General features: G+C 44.8%; 1 protein-coding gene across 1 annotated transcript in view; it reads left to right on the top strand.

Annotated features, from left to right (window-relative positions):
* limk1a (LIM domain kinase 1a) overlaps positions 1-21448 on the top strand; it is a gene marked incomplete at its 5' end in the record, with an annotated part of 88100 nt that overhangs the window by 17559 nt on the left and 49093 nt on the right. The window lies entirely within an intron of this gene.

Genomic DNA, 21448 nt, shown 5'->3' with positions numbered 1-21448 from the left:
ATGTGTGCAGTCTGTTGAACTGAACAAAATGGTTGCAATCATTTTTGCCATAAACACTTTGTTACGGAGCACGAGTTTGAGGTGTTTGATTGTTTGCTAATGGGGAAGTTGAACACCCATAAACCACAGGCCCTGATGGTTGTTGGCTGTTTAAACTTTACAGTCAAGCGGTTTGAGCGACCCACACTGCAGTTAGTTTCATTTCCCTTCCTCCATCTTTTCCCACGTGTGGGTTTAAGCTCTTAAACTGACACCAAGGACCTCATTTGGTGAGTTAAATTTTGAATGTATGCGTTAAACTCAATGTCTTCCTTCAAGCATTTATTCACTAATCACTAATATCTCTCTCAGAGGAATGCTTATGCTATAGATACTCCAAACGTGTCACTCTGTGGTCTGCATGACAGATCTATTACAGATATTGTACTAATTTCTAAGAAATGTATGTTTAGGGAAGTGACTTGAAGTTCAAGTCATCTGTCACTTCCTAGAGTGTCTTCCATAGTGTAGCAAACATAGTGTTGCATCAGGTCTACTTAACATTGGCAGAGTTTTCATGTCTGAAGCTGTTGTTTCGTCTGTCTGTGTGGAACTCTGCTGTCAGTCTCACATGTGACTTTTGGATGTTGTGTCTCTTGTAGTCTTCGTCTACACAGCCTTTACACTGCTGTTGAATGTCACTGTCCTGTAATATGAATAGTAGCTAACCTACATAGAGATGATGAGTTCGGGCTGGGCTATATGGTTGAAATAAATATGATATTGTCAAGGATATTCTTTATATCGATATATATATATCACATGTTAAATAATAATCATATTCATTCAGTAATAGCAAGTAATCCCATTGAACTGGATGGTATTGTTAAGTGTGATGACTGTCAAACAAAACTAAAATGTTCAAATAATTTCCCTACCGTACCTCATTTTGTCAGTTTATAAATAGAATGTGCTTGTTAGCAATTAAGACAGCAGAATTATATTGCTCAATATCCCAAAATCACCACAACAACATCCCAATATGATTTCACTGAAAGATGATAAACTACTCTTGACTGCTGGTTGTAGTCTGTGGCTGTTTGCAGTGCAGACTACAGTATGTGAAATTCACATGTAACTTTGGATTTCATGTCTCGTGAGGAATACAGTGGGACCCAGTTTATATGAGCAGGCCGGATAAAGGCTGTAGTAAGCCGACAGCAGCACCAACTCTAAGCTGACTCTTTGTGTGTGTGTGTGTGTGTGTGTGTGTGTGTGTGTGTGTGTGTGTGTGTGTGTGTGTGTGTGTGTGTGTTGCATGTATGTGCAGCAGGAGCAGATAAGCATGTTATCCAGTGGTGCCAGGCTGTCAGAGGGGAAACTTGTTAGTTGTTGATAATGTCTGGTTTGTGTGGTTTGTCTTCCATAATTCTTAAGAAGACAGTGGGAAAGAGGATTAGGTCTTTACATGTACATATTGATTTTTTTTTACATTTTGGAACACTTTTATAACATTATATTTATACATCCTTGTATATAGAGTATATTTATTCATATATAGCCAGTGTCTTTGTACATATTGTATATAGGCCTATTTATTAGGGATGCTTGATACCACTTTTTATGCCTCCGCCGGCGATAGCCAGGCCGTTAACGCGATATCTCAGGAACGCCTTTATGGAATTTCTTTGAATTTGCCTCAAACGTCCACTTGGACTCAAGGATGAACTGATTACATTTTGGTGGTCAAAGACAGTTCAAGGTTACTGTGACCTCACGACCGCTCGTTTCATGCTCGTTAACGTGATATCTCATGAACGCCTTGACGGAATTTCATCTAATTTGCCTCAAACGTCCACTTGGACTCAAGGATGAACTGATTACATTTTGGTGGTCAAAGGTCAACGTTACTGTGACCTCATGAACGCTATTTTCAATGGGCGATGGCATCGTCCTTGACGGGGGTGGGTGGGGATTAATTAATGAGTCATGAAGTCGTTGCGGTGCCGTTTGGCTGCGCCGCACGTTCACATTTACAACAGGACAGCTGAGCTCTACATGTCATGAGAGACCAGCAGGCTTGGAGGCTACTACTACAGCACAGAGCCAGGCGACTGAAGCAATGGCTCTCACTACCAGCAATATTATAAGGCGCAAAACAGATAACGTTAATGTTACAGATCCTGACCAACAACGTGTGTCTGTTGAATTTACCTAGCTGACAGTAAACGGGCAGAAGTACTGGTCAGATAACGTTAGATTCGTGTGGGCTCAGTTTTGAAGTTAAAGAGAAATACTGTAGAAACACAGCAGCAGCAGCAGCCTGCAGTATGTAAGGGAGCGACTTCTTGGAAACAGGCGAGTTGAATTCACAGTTGAAGACTTGTAACATTACTCACATTGGGTTGAAAACAGGAAAGAACGTGACGTTTTTTCTTTGTCTTAACATTTTCACAAAAACACAACACAACTGACTTCTGCTTATCCTCCCCTCCTCCTCCGCTCTACCGCTTCTCTGAACTGAGGACAGGGTTCGCTTGTTTATCAAGATTTATATCGCCAGATTTATATCGGCTAAACGGCCCGGCTTGGAAACTTTTAGACTGAAGAAAATCCCACTAGTTTGTGGATATTAGTGGGATTTTTGGCCAGTCTAAAAGGGATTTTACTAATACATTTGTCTGGATGGATGCACTTCCCTTAGCCATCTAAACATCATGCTCAAACTGTGGAACAAATATTCTACTCCTCTAAAGGAAGAAATACAGCCCACAACATGACTCCATTAGAGGCTGTGAAAAACATGTTTTTCACATCAGAAAACGGAGCGTTTTTTTTGTTTTGTTTTGTCTTTTCCCCTGCTGTCGTGTGCAGTACAGGTCAGGATGTAACGTTCACACGGACGGTAGCCAGCTAGTTTTGTCTGTTTTGTTGTTTGTTCACACTATAAAGTTTAAACATGAAAGCCAGATTATTGGAAATTCTGGCAGCAGCGGAGTTTGAAGATCCTCCCTGGCAGGAGGAGAAGAGGTAGAAGGAGTGACACTAACGAGCAGCGCGCTTTTCCTCCAAATGTTCAACTTTTCTCAGCTTGAAAAACACTAGCCGCCAAGAGCGCTTAAACGCCAGGTGCGGTCCTTGAAAGAGGAGCGCTAGTAGCGCGTCCCCCTTACCATAGAGAATGGATTGCAGAAAGGCGCTGGCTGCTCAAATACACGCTCCCTGTTGACATGGCCTTTTTATTTCAACTTCTTCACACACAGAAGTTACTGGTCACGTGACACATGCTGCTCATCTGCGCGACTCGTGTCGTAACACATCTCTTCACGGCATGTCGCTCAAAGTTTACTTAAAGGCCGGCTTTACCGTGGGGAATATGAATATATATTAAATCTCACGCCCCTAAGGTTTTCGAATCCGTTGAAATTTTTGAAATTGGTTGTTTCCCGCCAGAGATATCACCAGAAATCCACTCTGTGTGGAGGGGGGGGGGGGGGGGTGGAGGGGAGGGGCGGGTGCGGGGACCCGAAATACTACATTTCCCACAATGCACTGGGCTCGCGTGGCCTTCGTTTCCATGCCCACCCCTCAGGCAATTGGCTGATATCAAACTCCAGTAGGTGGCGGTAATGCACATATATGTTTGCCAACCGCCATAAAACTCAAAGAAGAAGAAGAAGGCTTCGACAATAAAACAAGAGAACAAGAAAAAATCGAAAAAAAATCGAAAATAAAATTGCACCAAATTTAAACCGATGTATATATGTCGGGAGATGTCTTCATAAAAAAAAATTCATGCATTTTAAGGCATTTTCGTAGGAGTTACGCGCATCTGATGTTGTAACTATTTTCTGTAAAAATGTGTAAAAATGGGTACATTGCTCAGCGTTGATTTCGTTACTTCAACTCACCTACTACTAGATGTAAAATTTGACGAGCTTTCCAATGCCACCAGTCCCGTGTCTTTTGGTGCTTCCGTTCCAGAGATATGGTCTCTTGGCAAGGAGCTATGGAAAGCTAACCTAGCTACAGTATGCTATGCGGGTGAACAAGATGGCTGCCTTTTGCTTTTCGTCGAGAGCTCTGAAGGGGCGTGGAGGACCTCTAGAGGCGGGACCATGGCTCACAAGACTTGTAGTTCATAGGCGCTCGAGTTCCGCAACGGGGAGGGAGGCCGGATGACGCGTAACGCGTCATCCGGCTTCCCTAAAATATGTGAGAGATGCCTGATAGGTCAGGCAGTGAAGCTCCAATTTCAAAAATTTCAACGGATTCTAAAACCTTAGGGGCGTGAGATTTAATATATATTCATATTCCCCACGGTAAAGCCGTCCTTTAAGCGAGTTTAGGCTAATGAATCGTATTGGATTAGCTATGCCATTTTACATGCGATTGCGCTGAATCTTTCAGGAAGTGTAAAGAGCACCCCAACATAATGGAATATAAAAGATCAGTATATACTGTATACAGTATGAAATAGTGGAACCCAACCTACCACCACCACAAATAGAACAATAATATAACCGAAAGGAGATGAACAACTGAAGAAGCAAATTATGTAAAAATTGACTAAATGGACTGCATTTATATAGCGCTTTTATCCAAAGCGCTTTACAATGTGCCTACATTCACCCATTCACACACACCGAAGGCGGCCCAGCTGCCACGCAGGATGCTAGCACAGCCATCGGGAGCAATTCGGGGTTCAGTGTCTTGCCCAAGGACACTTCGACATGCGGACTGGAGGAGCCGGGGATCGAACCACCGACCTTCTGATTAGTGGATGACCCGCCCTACCTCCTGAGCCACAGCCGCACCCTTTATGTGAACATAAAAGCGGTTACAAGTTCATGTGCTGAGACTGTTCAGCTTGAGGATATGAAAGTACACATAGCATGCCTCTGTTAGAGCTTTATGAATGGTTCCAATGTTTTCTTTTGACATCCAGCAGCTGCTGAGAAGTTAACAGTGCGACTCCTCAGATGTAGGTTAAGAGCCGGGTCACAGGTGTGTTTATGTATGAGCTGGGTTATTGACTGCTGGCTAAACAGTCTCACCAGATGAGTGGGAGCTGCAACGATTAATCAATTAGTCGATCGACAGAAAATTAATCGACAACTATTTTGATAATCGTTTTGAGTACAATTTTAAGTTGCCTCGGTTGATGTGGCCACTGACAGTGTATGAGGTTCCCCTTTCAAAGGTAGAAAAGCTAGAAAGGATGATTAACTCATTCATTAGAAAATGGCTCGGAGTCCCACGCTGCCTAAGCAGTGTAGCCTTATATGGGAAAGGCATATTGGAATTGCCATTATCTAGCCTGACAGAGGAGTTCAAGTGTGCTAAGGTTAGACTGGAAATGACTGACTCAGTCAAAGGATCCAGTGGTTAGGAGTGTAGCGCCCACAGTTAAAACAGGGAGGAAGTGGAACCCAAAGGAGGCAGTACAGCAAGCACAGTCAGCTCTTAGACACAGGGATATCATAGGTCAGGTGCAGCATGGGCGTGGAGGCTTAGGGTTGTGCATAGGGAAACCTGTGTGGAACAAGGCATCAGTAATAGAAAAGAGGAAGATGGTAGTTGAAGAAGTACATAGGCAAGAGGAGGCAGTAAGATGTACTAAGGCAGTGTCGCAGGCAAAGCAAGGACAGTGGGTGAACTGGGAGAGTGTAGAGAAGAGAAAGTTGAAGTGGAGAGAGTTGTGGAGCATGGAGGCCAGCAGAATTAGATTTATTCTAGGGGCTACTTATGATGTGCTGCCATCTCCCCAGAACTTAAATCAGTGGTTGGGCGAGGATGGTGCCTGCCGTTGTGTTCTAGTGTATGTACATTGAGGCATATACTGTCAGGGTGTAAGGTCAGTCTCTCCCAGGGGCGATACACCTGGCGTCACAACCAGGTGTTGAAATGTTTGGCAGCTGCAGTTGAGGAAAAGCGGCTAGAAGTAAATTCTCTAGTTGCTAGCAAAGAGAATAGACAGATCAAATTTGTACGTGAGGGAGAAAAGATTAGACCAATTAAGGTCAGGCACAAGTTAGGGCAGCTAAGTGTAGGTGGAGCCTGGGAAATGAGGGTTGACTTGAATGAACAGCTAGTCATCCCAGCATATATAGTTAGCACCCGGCTACGTCCGGACTTGTTACTGTGGTCTGAGGTAGAGAAGAGAGTTTATTTTATCGAACTCACAGTCCCGTGGGAAGATCGAGTTGAGGAGGCTTATGAGCGCAAGAAAGCTAGGTATGCTGAAATGGCAGCAGAGGCAGAGCAGCGAGGTTGGAGGGCTCGAGTGCGGCCTGTAGAGGTGGGCTGCCGTGGTTTTGTGGCAAAGTCCGTTATTGCCTTACTAACTGAGTTGGGCATTCGGGGACGGAGCCTGAAACTTGCGGTTAGCAACATGTCTCAGGCAGCAGAACGAGCAAGTGAATGGCTGTGGATAAGGAGGAAACATGCTAGCTGGGGAGCTCGCTAAGGTCAGATTGATTGTTTGTTGTTGGTCATGATTAACGGTCCGCATCAACAGGGCTGAATCATTGACAGTGGTGGTGTAGTTAGGGATTGTTTGTTGTTGGTCATGATTAACGGTCCGCATCAACAGGGCTGAATCATTGACGGTGGTGGTGTAGTTAGGGATTGTTTGTTGGTCATGATTAACGGTCCGCATCAACAGGGCTGAATCATTGACAGTGGTGGTGTAGTTAGGGATTGTTTGTTGGTGGTCATGATTAACGGTCCGCATCAACAGGGCTGAATCATTGACAGTGGTGGTGTAGTCAGGAATGTCATACCGAATCGACCTGGATAGCTAGGCTTAGATAGTGAGGTAATATGCAGTTGTGCGGTGGTAGCATGGAGGGGGGTGTTTCCAGGACGCTGGATTACACCGTTAAGCCTTCTTGAGGTGTCGTGGGCCTAACTTAACGAAACGTCGGTGAAGGAAGGTGCCCACTTGAAAACCCCAATGACATGCTTCATACTGCTGTTGGCTAGGGTAGGTAACTGGTGATTTGTGTCTTGTTTATTAGTTTGTTAGCCTGTTAGCTTGTTTTATTCTGGATTGGGCTTCTAAATGTGTTTTTCCTCGGATTTTGGCACAAGGGATAGTAACATCTTGTCCTGTGTATTAATTAATTAAGAGAAAAGGTCTAAATTCTCTGATTCCAGCTTAGTAAATGTGAATATTTTCTGGTTTCTTTACTCCTGTATGACAGTAAACTGATATTATCTTTGAGTTGTGGACAAAACAAGACATTTGAGGGTGTCATCTTGGGCTTTGGGAAACACTGATCGTCATTTGCCACCATTTTCTGTCATTTTATAGACCAAACAACTAATCGATTAATCGAGAAAAGAATCGACAGATTAATCGATTATGAAAATAATCGTTAGTTGCAGCCCTAAGTGGGACATTATCTGGACAGGGTGATGAACTCTCCCTCTTTATTCATTTATTTTCTCTTCTCAGCTCCACTGTGCTTTATTGGAGTGCTGGATGAGCGCCCTCGTGCTAATGACTTGCTGTTTACAGTGGCTGTCATGTGTTTGCTCAATGTGGAAGTGGAATAGGCTAATGAGGTGTGAATGGGGGCAGCTGGGACGCTTCTTCTCCTCCACCTCTTCTCTTCTGTCTGGTGTTGTTCTGTCTCTTCCCTCGCTTTCTTCTCTTCAGTTTGTCTCTCGGCTGAACACAAGTTCATATTGTTCTCTATCTGCTTTATGGTTTCGCTCGCCTCAATGTTGTTGCCTTGAGCACGCATCACATTTTTATGCTCCGTCTCTAGAAAATGATCGAGTTCAGCCTTTCAAAATGTACTTTGGAAAATGTTTTTGATGGGAAAAAATAGAGCCGCAACTAGATCATGTGTAACGTTTCGGGCGTAAGCCCTTCCTCAGACATTTGGTTTGCACCCGAAATGTTACACATGGTGGGTATGTATGGTAGAGTCAAGACTACCAATAAATGTTTCATGGGAGCTAGTTCTATAGTGTCTGGACTCTATTTTTTTCCCCATCTTGTTACAGCACCTCATTTTTATCATTTTTTTTTTTAGATGTTTCACATTCAAATGAGATTTGAAATATGGCAGTGCTGCATGGTGAAGAAGATACGTTTCAGTGCATTGTAGCTTTACTTATAAGAGGCGGTAAATAATCAAGACTTAAAGAATCAGGTTTGGTGTTGACACTAGTGTTTGGGTTGGAGAGCGGTTATCTAAGAAAGCAGTGCTGTTTAAACTGTGTTGAAGCAAACACTGCCCGGCCGTCAATGGCTGTAAGTGAAGACTCAGACAGCGACACTTGTCAGGGACGCTCCACCAAGGACTCACTGTTCTCTTAATCTTCCAAGGTTCATCCCTCATGATAACATTCACACAGAGGAAGAGGAGTCACTTTGTGTGGCTGCGTTTTGATTAAGAGCTCTCTCACCTTTGGCACACACTGCAATACTTTAATGACACTTTCAAATATTGAGTTTTATTGCAGCTATCAGAATAGATAGCTCCAGACTTAAAGCCTGCACGTCATTTAAAAAAGGGAAGATTAACAGCCAATTTTCACTCTATTTTGTGGAATTTGTCACTTTCACATTCACATTTGACCTTGATCATTTCATTCATGATGGAAGTAAAGTTATGTTCTCGCATAAAAATCTAAAGGTTAATATATTATTGCTGGCTCAGTGGAAGTAATGTAATGTTCAGGTTTCTCGAAATGAATCGTGCTTCAAAATTATATTACATTATATATATTATTACAATATTAATTGGCAGATTGAAAACCACATATGAGTTTATCAGTAGTGCACATATATATAACACCTTTTTTCTTGTCATTTTTGCAGGATGGTTTCTTTCTTGTCTTACTCCTTCATACTAACATGTACAAACATCTATACAATCGATTTAGTTTATGGATGAGGTTTGTTTGTATACTGCTGCTGCAGCTGCTGGTGTTGTTTATGTTACTAGGCATCTTGCGCGCTAAGATAAACATTGTGACTTGATGTCTATGACATCATCAGTGATGATGTCACAATGCACAATCGCTCAAGTAAATCACTGATGACATCACTTACGGGACAAAATTGAAACAGAGAACATTGCCCACATGCTCCCTTTTATAATAGAAGACTAGATTACTTCGGTGAGCTAACGAGCTAAACATCTGCCTACCAGTCTGTAATGATGTCACCTCAGCACAATGGCAACAGAGATCCAGCATTTTAAGGTGGAACTGAAGGTGAAACTTCTGATGCCTTAAGTAAATGTGGATTCATGCATGAGAATTTGAATCTGCTGTCCAGTCTCACTCACACTCACCAACTGTGCTGCTGTTCGCTCTTCTGGACTCGCCTGCCACCAAAATCACATTGGCTAAATGTCATGCCCTTTGTATTATTACCCAATATCCTGTAGTCTGTCACTGTGGCTGTGTGGTGTTTCATTTAGCGCCCACAAAATGTTAAACGGCTGACGCGTGAGTGGGGTAAAACCGCCGATATATCTCATGGCTGACTCACCAAAAGACGGTGCTGCGGCTCTAAACTACAGGTTTGGGGGTTCTAGAGTAGAACACAAGACGTCTGCTCAGATGTGCGTTTACTGCGGTGGTTAAATCCCCGATCGTGTCTGCCTGGGCTGGGCTATCAGCTAAATTCTAACTTTGCTGAATGGATAGAACGGGGGAATTTACCCCACCCTGACCACGCCCCCAGCCAGGCTGAGCCAGCTAAAGGCTGAATTATACTCGACCAAGCTCCGTGGGGGTGTGGCCCCGCGAGTCTCCGTGAGTCACCGTGCAGACCCCGCGCTGGGGCAGATGCCATTATACTCAGAAAGTGATCAGCATGTATTGTACAATGGTAATAGTGAGAACAGCCCGTGGAAGAGTCGCAATGAAACGCTATTATGTGCAGTACTGAGTGCACTTTCACTCTCAAATGACCCCACATGGAGGTCCCAAACTTGTTTTTACTGAAAGCCGTTTTACTTCTCAGCCCTGATTGCCTACTCTGTGCTGCTTTTAATCTCTCTCAATAATGCTCTCAACACAACACATTTACTTGGTGAAATGACTAAAAATGAACAGTTGCAAATCAAAGTTTATAGCCTACCACATGGGTCAAGAAATGTGGCGAAAACACAGCTCAGTGTTCAGGGCTCAGTGGCTTGAAAGCAGCCATGTTTGGAGAGAAGCCGTGCGTTGCTTGCGCTGTGAGAAAAAAAATCAGGCACAAGGCGAGCGCCAGACGGAGGTAGCGCCCAACCATCCACTCCCAACAAATTTACGTCATTTGACGCGCCCGGCCCTCGCTCCACCCCCGCGCCCTTCACGGCAGGGTGAGCATAATACAAGCTTTACCCAGCGTCTATTGTGGGCGTTCCTAGAGCCTGTATGGGTGTTCCCAGACATGCCGACTGTCTCTATTGCACACCGATCAAACATTCTCCAACAACTGCCATCATTCTTGTTGGCAGTTGTTTGGTGAATGTTTGATTGGTGGGCCATGGGGCTTTAGAACTCAGGAAATGCTCTATTCTCTCAAAGAGATGGGCCTGATGATAATGAACAGCAGCACTGCTATCTCCTCTGAATCATGCTGAACCAGAATCACCACCGGTTCCACCCTGAGCAGCGGAGGTCATTTGAAGCCCTGCTCTGATCATTGTCCTACAGTGGAACATGTGGGAGGCCCCCTGGAGGCCCCACACTGAATGTGCGGGGAGTTGCTGACAGTCAGTGGGTCGAGGGGGCTTAGTAATCACAAAGGGAAGTGCTGCCGCGCTGCACTATCCGCTCTCAGCCCTGCTCCTGTTTACCTGCTCCATGCCGAGCTCAATGGACCCACAAACAAAGAGAGTGCCTCCCACACACACAAGCAAATTGTTCAGCAGCCATTTCAGAGCCAAGGTTAAAACTGGCACACATATCCGCATCATTAAAAAATGCACCACCTGCTTTCCCCCTGCTGCATTTTTGTGCTTCAAGAACAGCAGAAAGCTCCAGCACACACACAGCAGCCGAGGGGTTAATGCCAGAGCGCCGGTCTTGCTGAGCTTGCGCTGGCCAAGGCCATGGGAAAAGACAAGGGGCCAAGTGGACGCCCCCATTGGCTGAGGGATTTCCTGCTCGAGTTTGAAATCGCCCAATGGGGAGGGGTTTAGAGGGTAGCATGAGGTGATGAGGTAATGCTTCTTTTTTCTGCGAGAGGGGTGACATCATCGCCTTGGAATTCTCCTTTGTTTGTGTGTGTGTGTGTGTGTGTGTGTGTGTGTGTGTGTGTGTGTGTGTGTGTGTGTGTGTGTGTGTGTGTGTGTGTTTGTGTTTTGGGGGGGTGGAAAAGATGGAAAGAAAAATAGGGGGTGCAAAAAGGGGCCGTTGAGAATGTGATGAATGTGTCCTCGCCATTTGTGTGTGTGTGTGTGTGTGCGCGTGCATGTCTGTGTGTGTGTGTGTGTGTGGGGGGGGGGGGGGGGGGTTGATGGGTGTGTTTATAGGCTATTAGGCTTATACCTTGCTTTATCTCGTATACAACAAAATCAGTAATATACGGTAGGCTGCATTTTTGTACAATATTTCCTGTCTGCTCGGGGAAAAACTTCATTTGATCTCATGGAAATGATGAGGAGTGGAAAGCTCGCTGCGCTGACGAGGAAACCCCCTCTCTTCTCTCCCCTCTTCTCCTCTCTCCCCTCTTCTCCTCTCCTCCTCTCCCCTCTTCTCCTCTCCTCCCCTCTTCTCCTCTCCTCTCTCCTCTTCTCCTCTCCTCTCTCCTCTTCTCCTCTCTCCCCTCTTCTCCTCTCCTCCTCTCCCCTCTTCTCCTCTCCTCCTCTCTTCTCTCCCCTCTTCTCCTCTCTCCCCTCTTCTCCTCTCCTCCTCTCCCCTCTTCTCCTCTCCTCCCCTCTTCTCCTCTCCTCTCTCCTCCTCTCTCCTCTTCTCCTCTCCTCTCTCCTCTTCTCCTCTCCTCCCCTCTTCTCCTCTCCTCTCTCCTCCTCTCTCCTCTTCTCCTCTCCTCTCTCCTCTCCTCTCCTGTCCTCTGTCTCCTCTCCCCGCTCTGTCCTCTCCTGTCCCCTGTCTCCTCTCCTCTCCTCTGTCCTCTGTGTGTCTGACTGTGTGTGTCTTCCACTGGGGGGAGTCGTTAGAAAGGGCAAGGAACAGGAAGAGGGGACTCTCCTCCAGACAGCCTGCTGCTTCCTCAGCTTGACTTTCACTCCCCCAACCCCCCTCCTCTCTCCCAGAGCTCATGGGTTTCCTCATGGCCGCCCGGTGACAAAGCCTGAATATACTGCAGACATTTTTTTACACAGACCTGTTGACCCACACAATTAACAATGGCATTCGTTTAGCTGCCAGCGTAGAGATAATAGAGATAATGTGGTCTAATACCCCTGATTGTCATTGAAGGCAGCGTAGAGATAATGTGGTGTAATTCCCCTGATTGTCTTTGAAGGCAGCATAGAGATAATGTGGTCTAATTCCCCTGATTGTCATTGAAGGCAGCGTAGAGATAATGTGGTGTAATTCCCCTGATTGTCTTTGAAGGCAGCATAGAGATAATGTGGTCTAATTCCCCTGATTGCCATTGAAGGCAGGGGAGACTGCTGTATTGGCGTATTGATCACTGCTGGTCAAATGCAGTTCTGCTGTCTTTGCAGATGGATGGCATTTGGATGTCCGTCTGGGCCTGACACAAATGATGGATGGCATTAATAAAGAGATGCACTCATCAGTGTGTGTGTGTGTGTGTGTGTGTGTGTGTGTGTGTGTGTGTGTGTGTGTGTGTGTGTGTGTGTGTGTGTGTGTGTGTGTGTGTGTGTGTGTGTGTGTGTGTGTGTGAGAGAGATAGTGTGTGTGTGTGTGTGTGTGTGTGTGTGTGTGTATGTGTGTACACTGTGGTAAATCTTTCGTCTTTGCATCTGTCAGTCAGTAGTTATCCTGCTCCTCTCGCCTCTTCCTCCACACACCCCTCTGACGACACACATGACACATCGCTTCCTTTTGACACCCTCTGTTTCCTGTAGCGGTGTCTGCCTGCACGTCTACTTACTGACCTGTGGCCACACACACACACACACACACACACACACACACACACACACACACACACACACACACACACACACACACACACACACACACACACACAAACACACGTCAATTGACTTCCATTTAACTGGCAATATGTCATTTAATATTGCCAGTTATTATATTGTCTTATAGCTGGTTGGTTTTTGTTGTTTTGTTCCTTTTACTTTATATGAATATATGTGCTTATATTAACACGTTCACTGTCATTGACGAGATATCTCGTCTTAAAAAATCCAACGGTTGACTGCCAATGACGAGATATCTCGTCTTAAAAAAAAAAATCTTTTTTTGACGGTGGGACGTGGATCAACGCCCCCCACGTCTCCTATAAAAAATATTGGAGCCACCGAACGTGTACAACCCATTCCACCGACCCACTAAGTGGCGACAGTGCTCTCCAGACTAGAAAAAGCCGAGCCAAAACTGCAGGGGAACGCGCGAGGAAACCATTCTCTCATAGTGTAAAATGGATTGGCGAAAACGCTTTCGCTTTCGCGCATTATCGCGCTGGGAGCTGGCGGTGGGGGATTGCAAATTTGCATAATAGATTATGCGTGCAACACACTTTGAAACACCCGCAGAAAGCCCACAATCGCACGCAGCTTCATTGCAGCTGAGCTCACAACCGAAACGACTCATGCAGACTCGCCCAAAGAGCAGCCGCCAGCAGCCAGGCAGCACAGACAGGCAGAGCCTCGCTTGTGACAAACGCTGCAAAGCCACCAGAGACACACCCACGGAGGGAGGAGTTTGAAGGAGAGGGGGGTTTCCTGCTGCTATGGAGGAAATTACTGTTCAAAACTATTGTTTAGATGTCTGACGTCTTACGCCAAAAATAAATGGTTAAAGTGACTGTTCTATCGAATTTCACAAAAAGCCATTTATCTCAGAATAGATTTTCAGACGCTGAAACCATGCTGTATTCTACTGCTAATGCCTACATAACTACTAACTCTACAAACTAACTCTTTTAGACAGAGAAAGCACACATTCTATTAGTTCTTTTGAGATCATTTGTGTTCACAAAATCTTAGCAGAAAAGAATCCTCGGCTCTTGAAAGATGAGCCAGAATCCTAAAAAAAAAAACTTGGCAGAACCTACCTACAGTATTGAAAAAACGGCTGGCAGTGAATGTGTTAATCAAACGAGAGAGACATTTTTCCTTCTTATTTGTTAATATCCGATACACATGTATCTCATGTCTTGTCAGATACGTTGATATTGGCACATTCCAGCGCAGCAAAGCTCCTCAAGGACATGCCTCACTCCATTCATCCTCCAGCTCCTGCACCTCAGCCTGGGACCTGTTCATCACATCAGCTCCTGCATCTCACCCTGGGACCAGTTCATCATCAGCTCCTGCATCTCAACCTGGGACCGGTCACCAGTTCATCATCAGCTCCTGCATCTAGCCTGGGTCCAGTTCATCACATCAGCTCCTGCATCTAGCCTGGGTCCAGTTCATCACATCAGCTCCTGCATCTAGCCTGGGTCCAGTTCATCACATCAGCTCCTGCATCTAGCCTGGGTCCAGTTCATCATCAGCTCCTGCATCTCAACCTGGGACCAGTTCATCATCAGCTCCTGCATCTCAACCTGGGACCAGTTCATCATCAGCTCCTGCATCTAAGCCTGGGACCAGTTCATCACATCAGATATTGACTCAAGTCCAACAGCCGGCATGAGAAATAGGATGCACGGCAGTTCAAAACATATGACATCATGAAATGACCCAAATGAGCTAATCTCACTGGGCATAATAAATATGAATAACAGCACATCCACAAAGAGCAGCACATATATCATTCATCTGCCATCCCATAATTTCAACTTTCTAAATACAACTTCTCACATGACCACTCCCACTCCTCTACCTTTGTTTATATTAATGAAATACTAAGAGCTGGGAAAGATTGACTTTGAATATATAATTATAATCCTTCATGTAGATTCAATAGTGCCCTTGAGCAAGGCACTTAACCCCAACTGCTCCAGTGGAGCTGCTCAGTGGCCAGCAGATCAGACTGTGGTTGTACTGGTCAGCTTCCAGGTGTGAATGTGTGTGTGAATGTGAACAGGGCACTCCTGAAAAAGAGAACATTGCTCTCAGTGAGACTCCCCCTGTATAAGTAAAGGTTAAAAAAGCAACTAATTATTCAGACAGATTATTAGAAAAAAGGTCTATTGTAAGTCGCTTTGGGCAAGAGCGTCTGCTAAACGACATAATGTCATGCCATTTCACCATTCACAAATTGCGATCCTTAAGAGCAAATGGTTTTCTTTGGCTGAGCAAATGTCACAGTGGTCAGCCTGGGCCAGAGGGCAGTGGATGTGGGAGGCGTAAAGTGATGGGACAGGGCTGCAGAGGAATTTATGACCCTCCCAGGCACTTTATGACCCTCCCAGGTACTTTATGACCCTCCCAGGCACTTTCAGCTAATTCCATCAGGCAGGGGAGCAGGCGGTGAGAGGAGCAGCTGACCCCGCTCTCCCCCCGGAGCAGCTGACCCCACTCTCCCCCCGCTCTGCTCCTCACTATGGTTGCTTGCTTCCTGGCCCTTGGGGGATACAGCTGGATTTCCTGCTGTCTCAACTCTGTCCTGCTCACTCTGGCTTGTTCATGGAAGTTATTTATACGAGCGTCCTGCTGTTCCCTCTGTCTTTAGCTCTGTCCTTGATTTGTAGGCCTTCATAGGTTACAGTAGGTTTATTTTGTAATTTATGCATTTACTCTTTACCCTCTCTGGATTTACTCTCTTCACCTACAGTGCTTTTTGATGCCCCGTCCTCTCTCTCTCTCTCTCTCTCTCTCTCTCTCTCTCTCTCTCTCTCTCTCTCTCTCTCTCTCTCTCTCTCTCTCTCTCTCTCTCTCTCTCTCTCTCTCTCTCTCTCTCTCCTGTCTCTCTCTCTCTCTCTCCCTCTCTCTCTCTCTCCCTCACACACACACACACACTCTCTCTCTCTCTCTCTCTCTCTCTCTGTTGAACTAATCCTCTTACCTGCCTATCCACACACAAGCACAGTGAAACACACACACACACACACACACACACACACACACACACACTTGCACATCCACACTCCACAGTCATTTTTAAAATAAGCATTTTTTGTGTGGTGGTGTAGTTTTCATCTCATTTTGTCTTGGCTCTGCAACACTGGCTCCCTCCCTGTCTTTCTGTCATAAGATTGTTCTCCTGCAGCTAGAAACATGGAGTCTCCATCTGGGAGCTGCTACACTCATGTATTCACTCACATCCTTCATATTCTGCTGCCACGCCCAGCTCTGCTAGGAGACACTTTTCTATCAAGGAATGTGCGCGTGTGTGTGTGTGCGCCATGAAGGCAGTGTGTCTGCGCAAAAAAGGTGTGCATCCACACACACACACACATGCACATACAGGACGTGTGTGTGTGTGTGTGTGCGCCATGAAGGCAGTGTGTCTGCGCAAAAAAGGTGTGCATCCACACACACACATGCACAATGTGCATGTGTGTGTGTGGATGCACACCTTTTGGACGCACATACACGTCCTGTATGTGCATTGCACATACAGGACGTGTGTGTGTGTGTGTGTGTGTGTGTGTGTGTGTGTGTGTGTGTGTGTGTGTGTGTGTGTGTGTGTGTGTGTGTGTGTGTGTGTGTGTATGTGTGTGTCTGTGTGTGTGTGTGTGTGTGTGTGTGTCTGACTGTGTGTGTGTCTGTGTTTGTGTCTGCATGTCTCTGCCCCAGGTATGACTTTGCCCCAGTAGGGATTTGCAGGATAGCTGTGAGCAGTGAAAGTCAGTCACTGAGAGACAGAGAGCCGAGACCGCTGATTGGCCACTGGCTCGGTGCTGCAGGCGTCTTCTGATAACTCCTCCCATCAGCACCCCTCCCTCCCCTGCACTACTAGCAGGGCTGTTCGCTTATGGCAAAAATAACTTATTTTGACTGATATTGAGATCATGATTATTTAACATTTCTCAATGACATTGGCAACATCATGCATTTATTGAACTTAATTTTTTTGGCCTTTTAATAATAATAATAATAATAATACATTCAATTTATATAGCGCTTTTAATACTGGATTTCTTTAAAATTTAAATACAATTGAACTGAAAAAAATATATATATATAGATATCAATATAGATATATATAAAGATCAGTAAATAGGCTAAAGAAAATAAATAATATATATAAAAAATAATTGTCTTTTCTCATACAGTAAGGGTGGGAAGCCAGAATTGTAAATTAGATTAAAAGATTAAAACTAGATTAATTGCACAGCTCTACCCTGCATACTGGAACAGGCTGTGGCACAATATGCTGAGTGTGTAGTGTGTGTGTGTGTGTGTGTGTGTACTTACTTGTATGTATGTGTCTGCGAGTGTGTACTTGTATACGTATACGCTCACCTAGATGTATGACCTTTAGCAAAGTCAAAGGAGATTTCTGCCCTTGCAGATTCCTGTGAGAGGGGATCATACAGCCGAGCCACATTCAAGATTCAAGATTCAAGATTCAAGATTTTTATTGTCACTCCATGGTACAAGTATCACGTGTGAAATTCTTGTGCTGTGGACTCCGTTTACGACATAGTACAAATAGGCAACAAGCAATGAGCAATAGGCAATAAGAAATAGGCATCAATAAGCAATACTAAGCAGCAATAGGCAATGAGGCAGAATAGCGATAAGACAAGTCAGTGGCATATTCATTGCACATAGGTGCACATGTTATGTGCATACGTTAGACATGTTCGGACATTTTAATTTGACGTATTTGACATACAGTGCAAATAGCATGTACCTTATTAAACATACAATTAACCATTAGGCATTGTGCATACGTTAGACGTGTTCAGACATTTTAAATTCGACGTAATTGACATGAGTCTTACACGTTACAACCAGCCAGAGCCCAGAGAGTGAGCACACTGCCTTCTCTCAGCAGAGCCCAGAGAGTGAGCACACTGCCTTCTCTCAGCAGAGCCCAGAGAGTGAGCAGACTGCCTTCTCTCAGCAGAGCCCAGAGAGTGAGCACACTGCCTTCTCTCAGCAGAGCCCAGAGAGTGAGCAGACTGCCTTCTCTCAGCAGAGCCCAGAGAGTGAGCACACTGCCTTCTCTCAGCAGAGCCCAGAGAGTGAGCAGACTGCCTTCTCTCAGCAGAGCCCAGAGAGTGAGCACACTGCCTTCTCTCAGCAGAGCCCAGAGAGTGAGCAGACTGCCTTCTCTCAGCAGAGCCCAGAGAGTGAGCAGACTGCCTTCTCTCAGCAGAGCCCAGAGAGTGAGCACACTGCCTTCTCTCAGCAGAGCCCAGAGAGTGAGCACACTGCCTTCTCTCAGCAGAGCCCAGAGAGAGTGAGCACACTGCCTTCTCTCAGCAGAGCCCAGAGAGTGAGCACACTGCCTTCTCTCAGCAGAGCCCAGAGAGTGAGCACACTGCCTTCTCTCAGCAGAGCCCAGAGAGTGAGCACACTGCCTTCTCTCAGCATCTCAATGATTTCTCAAACACTACAGTGAAGACAAGACAGGGAGGAGAGTGAGTGGGTCAAATTGTAACCTTCATACTCTGGGTTTGATTTGAACCTTTGCGTTCTCAGTATGCTCATGATTTCTCAGTCTATGCACAAGTCCTCTCAACAATTGGGCCAGTGCTACAAACACAAAACCCAATCTGTTTATTTTTCTCCCAATATCCCAGCTGCACCTGCAGCCTCCTCTTCTCTGTCTCGTCCCTCTCTCCCCTCCCCCGCCCCTGCATGTCCTCCAGGAAACATGAAGATTGATAGCCAGAACTTCTCAGACAATCCACCGTTTAACCCTTGACATGAGCAGTGTTTGCCCTCAGGTTGGCGAGGATATAGGATACTTTGTGTGATTTTCTTCCCTTAATTGCTTCATCCTCAGACTATTCAAATAATGATGAAGCTAAGAAGCTCTCTACACACGGTACCGAGAGAAAGATAAATAAATTGTCTACGAAGCTAAACAGCGGGCATTTACGCAAGGAGGCAATTTCAGACAAATTGATGAGAAGAAAAACCTAATAATGCTGCTCTGTTCCTTTTAAGTCCTGCACTCTGTTTTATTCGCTCCACAGTCAAAATGCTCCCCATCCTTTTAAGCCGGCCCCTGAAGTGGGATCAGTGGGATTTGGCCAGACGGCCGGCTGATGGGGGGCATCCAGAGACACTCACTTTACTTAGTCATGATGGCCATAGCACACAACAGAGATTTAGATGGATTACAAACACACATAAGCACGTACAAGCAAGACAGCGAATATACCAGAAAATGCACCACCAGACACATTATATTTACCACACATAGGGGGGGCTAATAACACATTTCAAGTTATAGACACACACAGAGAAAATGCGCATGCATTGCTTGTACATACTTTTTTTTTTTTTTTTTTTTTTTATTGAACCAAGAATGGCAATTTTTCAATTTCCATACATAACAGGAAACAATACAAACAGAAAAAACAGACAGAAAAACAACAACAACAACAACAAAGAAATACAGAATTGCTTGTACATACTTTACAAACAAGTTGTAAGTGTAGACACACACACACACACACACACACACACACACATTTTCTGTCTTCCTATAGACAGTTTAGTGGTGATCTGTTTGTTTATTGAGTGTTTTTCCGCTTCAGGTGTTGAACAGAGGAGCCAGTGTGATTAAGTATAGCCTCGGCCTGTACGTCCTTATCGCTGGTCATTCCTGGCACTGGCCTTCGCTCCCTCGCTTTTTATCGTTGTTTTGAATATCAGACCAATGTGTCACTGACTGACTGTGTCTTGTGTGCACTTGTCTTGGTGTGTGTGTGTGTGTGTGTGTGTGTGTGTGTGTGTGTGTGTGCTGTCCTACGCTTGTCCTTCAGCGTGTTGATCTCCAGCCTCTCCCTCATCTCCCTGGCCTGTGGTCTGCCCTTCCCTCCTCACTCCGTCTGTCTCTGTCAGCGTCTGATGTCTATCAGCCTGATGTCTCTCAGCTCTGCTCTGGGCTCCAGGAGAGACAACGTTAACCACTCTGCTGACAGACAGTCCACTGATAAGACATTGCAACTCAATGTAGATAATCATGTCTGATGATCAGCCAATATTTAAAGTTCAGTACTTGGAAATGTGTTATTGGCATATCCCAGATTAGTTTACTTTATTTTACTTTGCTTTTTTTTACTGTTCTTATAGTACCATCGCCTTTATTTGCTGTTGTTACCACTGTTTTCTTCTTATACTTGTGTGTTCTTTTATTGTTCTTGCAGTTGTCATTGCTTCTATTTGCTATTCGTTTTTTATTGCCATTGTATCACCTTGTTAGATTTTTTGCTAAATAAAAGTTGTTATTAGTTGGAAGAACTGTTCGATCAGATGTTCAATCCTCACAAAAGTCCAATTTCAACTTTATTTTATTTTAATTAAATCTGACACATATTGATATTGGTTGATGTAATAATGTTTATTAATGGCATGCCACATTGCGCACACAAACACATGGGCGTGCCTGAATACGCCCCCTCCACAGTAACATGTTGTTTTAGTGGCTGTCATGCTTAGGCTACATGAACATTAATTACATCTTTGCATAGCTCTCTTCCCTTTTGCCCGTACTCTGTGTTTTTCTAAGGCCTAGTCATCACAGCTGCCTGTTTTGCTGTGATGTCATGTGCCTGTACTGGACCACGTACATGTCAGTGCTGTCTGGTGGATCCACAAAGGGACTTATTACTAGGAGGAAAACTATCATTTGGGGCGCTGCAGGGTGTCATTACTCTGATTAAAATATGGCTTTATGGGCTTCAATACAACATGATGATCTAGTGGTGTCAACACCATAACTACTTCATCTGCTGTTCCCTTTCAAAATGGAGTCTCACTTGTAGGATTTTGAGGCATACCAGTGACATTATTGGCACTGTGCTTTTTGTTTATGCTCCTTTCTCTTTGCATCATGTGTCACTCAAATGTAAGAAATATGTTAAAATATGTGCAGTTGGGTGGATAATATAATATAATATAATAGTATAGTGTATAATATAGGTAAGGGATAATGTATATTGAGGCGGTGATTACGGGGGAAATAATGACCGACAGGTGAAGATTGAGCCCGACGCGCAGCGGAGGGCTTAATGATTCACCTGAAGGTCATTATTTCCCAGTAATCACCGCCTCAATATACATTATCCCGCTTAGAACACGGCCTACAACTAAATCATTCAATAATCTGACAAAAATAATTATTCAAATAGATTTTTTAATAGCGTTTTCAACGACAAAGCGGTTTCATTCGTAATTGGCACACAAGACACCACAGCTGCAACTGGTTGGCCTAATTAGTAGTGTTTGCTGACAAAAAGCTCTTATCAACTGATTAATCC

This window comes from Poromitra crassiceps (assembly GCF_964638095.1).
Source record: "Poromitra crassiceps genome assembly, chromosome: 5".
Lineage (NCBI taxonomy): Eukaryota > Metazoa > Chordata > Actinopteri > Beryciformes > Melamphaidae > Poromitra > Poromitra crassiceps.
Note: the sequence above shows the minus strand (reverse complement) of the source record. Positions and strands in the feature narration are given on the sequence as shown.